The sequence below is a fragment of the Mercenaria mercenaria genome, chromosome 2 (assembly GCF_021730395.1).
Source record: "Mercenaria mercenaria strain notata chromosome 2, MADL_Memer_1, whole genome shotgun sequence".
NCBI lineage: Eukaryota > Metazoa > Mollusca > Bivalvia > Venerida > Veneridae > Mercenaria > Mercenaria mercenaria.
In genome coordinates, this window is record NC_069362.1 from 31008813 (window position 1) to 31017661 (window position 8849).

Below are 8849 nucleotides of genomic sequence, written 5' to 3' on the forward strand. Positions count from 1 at the left end.
TAAAAAGTTAATGGATGATAAAGTTAACATTATTGTTGTTCGTATTGATTGACACCGTCAAGCGTTACAAATAGTCCTTCTGGCACATTACCGGGACCCGAAATGTATATTGCAGCTGATGCTTATCTTGTAAAATTTCACTTTTGTTTTTACCTTCGATCTGATAATGCCTAATTGGTAATTCACATGTTTCTTATATATCTTAGTAAAGGCTACATGTAAATAGCGATACTGAAAAACTGACTTTATACTCTGTAATTGTGCATCGCTGCGTCATACTGCCAAAACCTGTCATTTGATTTTCAAGAGAAGAAATTTTTATCTTTGTAGATAGGTGTTTTATTATGGTCATCTTGCTTATACATATATTAAGTAGGTGACAATCTCTGTTTTAATTGTATTGAATACTTAATACTGAAAGTTAATTTTAAGTTTCCTATGTAAATGTCTATTCATAACTGTTACTATTTGTTAACAGTACTTCTTGTACCGGAACCATTCTATTGTTCATGTTAATCTTTACTATGATATATATCCATGTTGTATTGTAAAATGCCTGGATGAAATAAAAGAATATGTTCTGTTCTGTTCTGTTCTGTTCTGTTCTGACAATCTCTGTTTTAATTGTAAATGTAATTATTACTTTTAATTTATTAATATTCTTTGGCATTATTTAGGACAATTATTTAGCTAAATTAAATATGCAAACAAAACAAATAACAACATAGTCATGACAATACAAACAGGTGATCAACGTAAGTGCCAATTACTCTTTAATTACCCCTTGGTTCGAATAGTTTTGTTAGCGCAGAATAATGAAAAGGTGTAAATAACATGCACAAACATGTCCGTGCCAGATGTCAACATGACGCTATGTTCTACTCGATAAATTTTAAATAAAAACTGTCTTGATAATACAGAATGGCTAATATGAAAGTTAACGAAGTAATCACTGCAGCCGCTAAGCAGGCTTTGTTTGAAGCCGAGTGGAAGTTGCAGAAATCATGCGCCCAAGCAACGTTGGTAAGTAGGCAGATTGATGCAGTGGCGGAGAAATACTTGAGAGCCAAGGAAAGAAAACTTTCATTGCTTCTGATACAACCTACGTCTGAAGCTTGCCATTATAGAGGCCTCATAGACCAAGTGCAGGCATGTTGTAGTCATGGATACAAACGCTCCTTCTTAGGACTACTATGGTACCACAAGGTACTACCCAAATATCCCGAAAGACGTTCACTGTCTCAGAATTGTCAATAATTGTTACATCAAACGCACGCTATTCTGCACATTTATGTAACGTCATTTAAACAACGTGCTGACGCTAAAATATGATTTTGGGCGTCACAAGATCATATAAAATATCCATAATCCGCCCCTCTCCCAAAAAGAAAGAAAGCTGATGCGAACATACTATCTAAGTGAGTTTGCCTTTCAACCCTTACCAAAATATCAGGCTTCCGGCGAACGTTGCGGCAAATTTGCCGCAAACGTTTTGGTGAATTTGCCGCAAACTTTCTTTTGGCAAACTTTTACCATGCAAATTAGTTTGCGGCAAATTTGCCGCAAACAATTTATGCAAATGAAGTTTGCAGCAAATTTGCGGCAAACCTAATTTGCATGGTAAAAGTTTGTCGCAAATTCGCCAAAATATTTCTGGCGAACTTCTGGCAATGTTTTGGCGAGCTTTTGGCAAACTATTTATGCAAATTAGTTTGCGGCGACTTGGCAGCAAACAATTATGCAAATTTGTTTGGCGCAAATTTGCTGCAAACTTTTGGCGCTAAAGTAACAGACCTTTTGTTTTTGAAGAACAAAGGATATATTTTCAAGAAAAGTAAGAAAGGTCTATTAAATTATCAAAATAGCATCTGCTAATAATGATTTCTCTTTTGTAAATAATTATAAAGAAAAAATACAAATGCACGAGATCATTATGTTAAAGTATGTCGTTAGTAAATATATTTTATGCTAACATGGATTTGAAGCTCTTTAAATATTTTAAAGGAACGATTGTGAAAGCTGATAACTGATTTGCAAAAACATTCTGGTTTTGCATGCGTAATAATGTGAAAACTAACCTTACATCGCAACATTTATCCACGGTATTAAACACAGTATACTTCTTTGATTTATCCATCTTTTTGTGGAAGTTTTTGTTTAGTAAAGAAACATAAATAATTCATGTTAATACATCAATGTACAACTACTGTTTGGCAGTTTGAAAATGGAGCCAAACTCTATGCACCCATAAAAACAAAGAAGAAGTCATGTGATACTGATCTGGCAATCCTCTGGCGAGCTTTCACACCTGGTCAGATAATTAAAAGCTCATATGGCGAATGTTTTGGAGAAGGAAATATAGATAAAAGATTCTGGTGACGTTTTGGTGAACAAAATCATGTGATAAAGTTTCTGGCGATGTTATGGCAAACGCTTAATTCTGTAAAGTCTGTGGTGAGTTTGCAGCAAAGTCACCGAAACGTTTGCCGAAAGGTCGCCGCTACTGGCGAACTCCTGCAAACGATTTATTACTCTGTTCTGGTGAACTAAAATGTTTGCGGCAAATTTACCGCAACGCTGCGGCAAATTTGCCGCAAACTTTTCATTTTGGTAAGGGAATGCATCATTGTTTCAATATTGTTGCCTACTATACACGAGACGACTTCCTAAGTTTTTGTTCTGCATTCCGTTGAGAAACCTTTGATAATACCTAAAGTCTGTTCCATTCCAAAGGTTTACCCCAACTTTGGTGTCATATGACAAAACTACGACACTTACCGGCGAAGTACACATGGTTTGATAAACTAGAAAAAAGTCACCCTCGAGAAATTTAACGATTTTTTTCTGCTTTGCCAAATATCCAAATAAATGACAAATTTATATTTTCAACGGCAGTCTCCCATTGTAATTTCTTGTCGCCATTGGAGTTTGCTCTCTAAATTTAAGTATAACGGGAAAATTCACGTGAATTTTATCGGGAGCGACTCAAAACTCATTTCGTTTACAATTCCCTACAAGGCTACATGTAAATGCATTGAGTGAACTGAAATTTTATGTTTAAAAATATGTTATTTAGATTTAACAAAAATGTAAATTGACTCACTTTTAACCTATCAAAGGTGTAAACACTCCAAAAATCTTCCTAGTCCTCTGTAGCTCTATCCAATTCTCAGTGAATCAGTTGTAAACAAACAAGCTCTTTTACACATCGATGAAATTCAGGCATCAATCGCACCATGCCCTTGAAACGATGACTTGCTCAATTTAACATCATTTCCAAACGCATGGTTCAAAGATAACCTGTATTTTAGCATCCTTACTGAAGTATTTACAGTCCACCACATATCCAATTTCTTTCACAATTTTCAGTTTTCAAAACACAATATTCGCCATACCGAGTCCCGGTTGAGTATGCTTCTTTTTCTCCGAAAGAAACTTATGACGTATAAGATAAATGACGTAGTATTGCTGGCAATATGCAGATTTATTCGAGGCGCACAAGGGAAGAATTACACAGGTGTAGATACACAATTAGCCGATAGAAGATAGACATCTTGACGTACATCACGCTAGAATTAAATTTTACTTCTTGAAATATATGTTTAAAAAATGCTTAATTGCTTATCATTTCATCAACCTATCTGGGTTTTTTTTTTTGTTTGTTTTTTTTTTTTATTATAATTTTGCTGTTTAGGCCTATATGAAAGCATCTCTTTTTAAACCTGTGACTTACTCTTGATCCGAAGGCTGCTAATTTAGATTTCTTTAAAAGCAAAATCGGATCGCGAACACATTCTCTCTGTTTATTAAATTATTATTATCATCATTATTATTATAATTATTATGTCAGATTTATATTTGACTCAGAGAGAAGTCATAGAGCGTAGAATATTGTTATTTATAACCGCCGATTTCAATTATGAAATATATCCCCGAACTATCATTTTATCAACTTTTATTGTTCACCGGAGGTACGATGTCCAGAAACAGATCTAAACATTCAAATACTATTTTCAGATCATTCATGAATAAATAACGGTAATGTGAGCTGAAACGTTTTTCCGTTAAAGTTTTACTTCAGTCTTACATTATTCTTGAAACTGCCAGTCAGGGTTTTTAACAAAGGTATGATATTTTCTTTTTGTTCCTGTTCATTATTTTTATATATCGTACATTTATGTTGAACATGTAGGCTGGAGTATGCTTTTAAATTCCACAAGATATGACATTGTGCGTAATCGTCGCAAGTGTTACGTCACTTCAGTTTTCTGCTGGATTAAACGAGCACAGATTAATTATTGTCTCTGGCACAAAGTCTTGTTGATAAAGTCCACGGAGACCGATTAATAATTCTTTTTTTCGGCCTTTGCTCACACGTGTATCATAACAAGGCGCGCGATCGAAGAAAATATAATAGAATGTTCAAAATGATAAGCAGAAAGTGTAACATAGGCGTAGGAGCAGCGGGACCTGAAGGACACCTACAAATATGGTGTACAGCACGTATTTTGTTTGTCCCCCCCCCCCCTCCACCACTCCCCGTCGTTCCCCGCACTTTTAATTAAAACAAGAGGTTTTTCCATAGAAGTAACAGAAGAGTCCATTTGAGAGAGCATTTACATAAGAATTTGATGCAACGCAAATAGTCCAAAGATTATAGAAACATACTGTTCTAATGTAATGAACTTTGAGAGAGAGAGATTTAACATAACTTTGCATACCAAACCTGAACCTGAAAAAATAGAATGCTTTATAGCTGACGAAGGTTTTCATATATACGCCGAAACCTAAACCTAAATAAAAGCATGCACGTCGGGGGCCTAAATCGGGTTGAAGATGATTAAAAAGGACTGTTTTGCTCATGCAAAATGTATGTCAAATAATCATACAGGCTTTTTGCCGTGCAGTTCCGCGGGAATTAATATCTCTATGTATATGTAATTGTTATGTGTTTTATGTTATCCGTTCCTAATTTTGGCGGGAACACTGCACGTGTTTTTATTGCGCTCCACCGGTTCATTAGCATAAAGTTTCATGTTGCCGTCATGGTTTTATATCAACAGAAACGATTCTGATTTTATTATAGAACGTAATCTTGAATTATTCTGTAAGTTTACCAAATGAAAATACGCGATTCTGAGCGTGAGTGAATTTCGGGCTGACCCAGGGGAATTTGACATTTCAAAAATGTTGTTGTCTAAATCCCCACCCCAGAGACAACCTTTTTTGTCTAAATCCCACCCTAGAGCCTGGTTGGTACATCAAATGTTTGTCAAATTCCCGCCTGTCGGGAATGGTCTTCTGTCTAAAGTCCCGTGTATGCCCGCCGCTGCCCCAGGCGGGCAAAATATTGACAGGTGCATATACTCTCCGTTTTCGAGGACAAACATGTGCAAGATACGGATCGAAATGGGTATGATTAACCAATGTTGCTATCAAATGTTATTTTAATAATAACAATACAAAACGTTAAATTGTTACCTTTGAAAAAGAGGCCATGGTCCGTTCTACATTAATGATTTTTTATCCACAGTGGTGACTAAAGGATTTTACATGCAACATAATTATGGAGTCTTAAAGAAAAAATCTTTTTTTAGTTATTATTTTTCTGTATGTTTTCCGAATACTCACTGGTCAGAGTTTAAAATTTGGTGTTTCAGTGGAACATTTACATAAACTGATATTTCTTTGTTAGATCTGGGTCCTAAATATAACTTAATATACAGAAATATTAACAAGATTATTTAGGAAAACCTAATATTTGTAATTCTAAACGGTCACGATGGTTTTTGTATGTATGAAATTATTTTAACGCAAATATTTCGAGTTGTAGACATCTAACCCTTTTATGTTTAAAATAGTTTTTTCCTTGCCCTGTCCGTTCGAATTCAGTAATGCGACGTGTTGAAAGGGAATATCCTGACGGACTGCGAAGTTTAGTTTTCACTTTTATTAATTAAATCCATAAAGATACTTCCGAGAGAAAATATCTATTTAAGTCACATCAGCTGAAGTCAAGATATATATAATTTTCTTTCAACGACAGAAAACATGATATAAGTAACACATGGGCATTCTGCCCATGTGTTACTAAAATATCGAGACGTTCGCACGCACATTAATTTTGTTTTTCGTTTTAGAATGTCCTTGTTCTTTTGTGTTTGTTTCTTTCTATTTTCTTATATATTTATTTATTTATTTATTTATTTTCATGTTGAGGTGGCCTAACCTGAATTTCCCCAAGAATTAACATATTATGATAACAAAAACAGTCTTTTCAAATATTAACTCGGGCGTTTTATTTTTGAGTTGACCCCTAGTTTATTGCGCTACGGGCGCCGCCATATTGGAAAGTCGGCGTAACGTCATATAGCATTACGGTCTATGGGGAAAAAAGAAAAATCCAAGATTATATCTTTGAAATACACTTTATTGAAAAAATGAAAAAAAGGTCTAGAGTTATTGATGTATGGTATATAAATATGTTTTTTTGAACGATGTTACCGATACTGATAATTCAGAAACGAGGTAAACGTAATAGGTGGAACAGACTTTAATGAAGTTTGTACGTCAGACAGAACAGCATCTGCGACCTTATCACGAATTTTTTCACCTTCACCTTTAATCACCTTTTCAAATTCAAGGCGCCGTCTTGTTTTTAAGGAGTTAGGACTGTTTGCCGATATTAAAGCAGATATAATTTCAGATCTTTTCTCAGGTGTATAATCTCTAATAGTATCTTTTACACATTTCACGGCCCTGCTCTTTTGCATTCTGTTTTTAAATGGCTTAGTGACAGTTATGCTGCTTTCTGTTTCAGTAGGTTGTTTTGTCCGAAATTTACGTACTCTTTCTTTTGTTAATTGTCTGATGTGTTCTTTCTTTTGCTGAATTTTATTTAGTTTCACTCTAGATACTTTATGTATTTCTTATTTCTTGGTGTCTTCCTTTCAGACTTGGGAAAACAGCTTCTATGTTTACTGACAGCTTGTTTGTTTTTTTCTTTCTTTTTATTTTTATACCACTGTAAACTTTCTGCCGCAGAAAGACCTATAGGATGTTTATCCTTCATCTTAAAATTAATTACAAATGTATTTATGCTTTTTTATTACGTATATCCACCCCAAAATTACGTACAGCATATAGATCAGAACTTGGAGCAAAAACTAAGTCAAGAAACTGACACTTCCTTGTATACTCGTATTTGAACGTCAGGCAGAAATAATGTAATTTTTTTAGCATAACACTATATACGCTGTTTTATCTAAAAGTGTATTATGTTATATACCAATAGAAAGATATGATTTTGTACATTTATTTAAAGGTAAACTGGTTTCAGGCTTCAGAGCATAAAAACACATTACTGTTGATTCAGGTAGGATACCCGTTGAACAAATACGACAAAAAATACTACGTCAGAAAATTTGTAATTATTTTAAATATCAAACTGACCAATAACACAGTGGCATTTTATACTTTTGTTTACAAAATCCATCTGTTTGTAATATGTACTTTTACATGATATAATTTTCTTTTAAAAAAATAAACAGAATAAATAATAAACATTTTTACATACCGTGCTCTAGTTGTATCGAATGCGTTACGCTACGACGCAGTACCGTTGTTTACATTTTAAATGACGCAAACAAAGTATCTGACGTCATAATTATAACGTCGTATTTACGCGCCAAATTCAGAACACGTTGGTGCAAAAATTAAGCAATAATTGCTACTCCTACAACATTTTAAAAACAGATTAAATATGTTTTTGTTACGCGTTACACATAAAAATAACGATACACCTTATATTTATTTTGATATTCTATTTTCAATTAACAAAAAAAAATTATACATCGTTTTACATTACATGCTACATATGTAAACTCTATCATGATGTATGATTTTACAGGTTTCTGACGCCTTAATTTATTATTTTTAGTCAGTTTCAAACGACTTAACGGATAAAACTAAATGTGCAGAATAGCGTGCGTTTGATGTAAGCGATCACGTTTTTTCTTGCATTCTGAAGAGACTGTTATGGCCGGTCGTTTGTGCAAATTAATTCCAAAAGCCCGAGTTCTCAGGTTCAGAGTCAGCCTTACGCAAATGTTGCAGAGAACCTAGGGTTTTAAATACAATAGTGTGCAGTAATTCCAAGAACGTCCATTTTTATATGGAAAAATATGTTTTGCTTAGAACCTAACCTACATGTATCAGCTCAGATTCCAAGTAGCTTCATTGATAACCCGAGTTCCAGTGTGTACAATAAGGCCACGACCCTCAATTGATTTATATGGCATTCTAAACTCTTGGGTAAGTTTTTTGTTGAAATCCTAGATTTACTGTTTAGCTTAAGTACTTTATATATATGTTTTTAAATCATATTCGAGAGTTTAAAATGCAGACTGTTTTGTTGTTTTTGTTGTTGTTGGCAGTGGTGGTGTTTATTTCCCTTATTTTTTGTTTGTGTGTGTACGGGTGGGAAATGATCAACTGCTATTTTGATACGACGTTAGAAACTTTACCTTTATGTCACAAACGATTTCTCATGTCTTAAGTTAAGTCATATTAATAGCAGTTCATCAAATACCAGTAAGTTTTTCGATACATCTCATGTCACACAAATTTATAATTTGCTGTAAACATGTAATTTTTCATAAAAGATGCATGGATTTTCAGAGAAAAGTCGAGGACATAGGTACTCAAAGGCATAAAGAAATCAACTTGAAACATGTTCTCTCCTGTAATATCATTTGCCTTTTAATTGTAACAATTCTTTTGAGTTCTCGGGGTAAAACTGTGACCTTAGGTCTCAGTTCAGGACATAAGTTTTGAGAATTACACTGAGG

At 34.1% G+C, this 8849-nt stretch overlaps 1 protein-coding gene across 3 annotated transcripts in view; it reads right to left on the minus strand.

Moving 5' to 3' along the window:
• The window catches only part of LOC123563621 (interferon-inducible GTPase 5-like), a 148738-nt gene extending 141111 nt beyond the window's left edge, over positions 1-7627 (minus strand). Inside the window, exon 1 of one of the 3 annotated variants that reach the window (XR_008369167.1) lies at positions 7577-7627. The gene's annotated coding sequence lies outside the window, so the exon portion shown is untranslated. The remainder of the gene's footprint in view (positions 1-7576) is intronic. The other 2 variants (XM_053533827.1, XM_053533839.1) reach the window with 2 other exon arrangements.
• Between the last annotated feature and the right edge of the window lie 1222 nt (positions 7628-8849).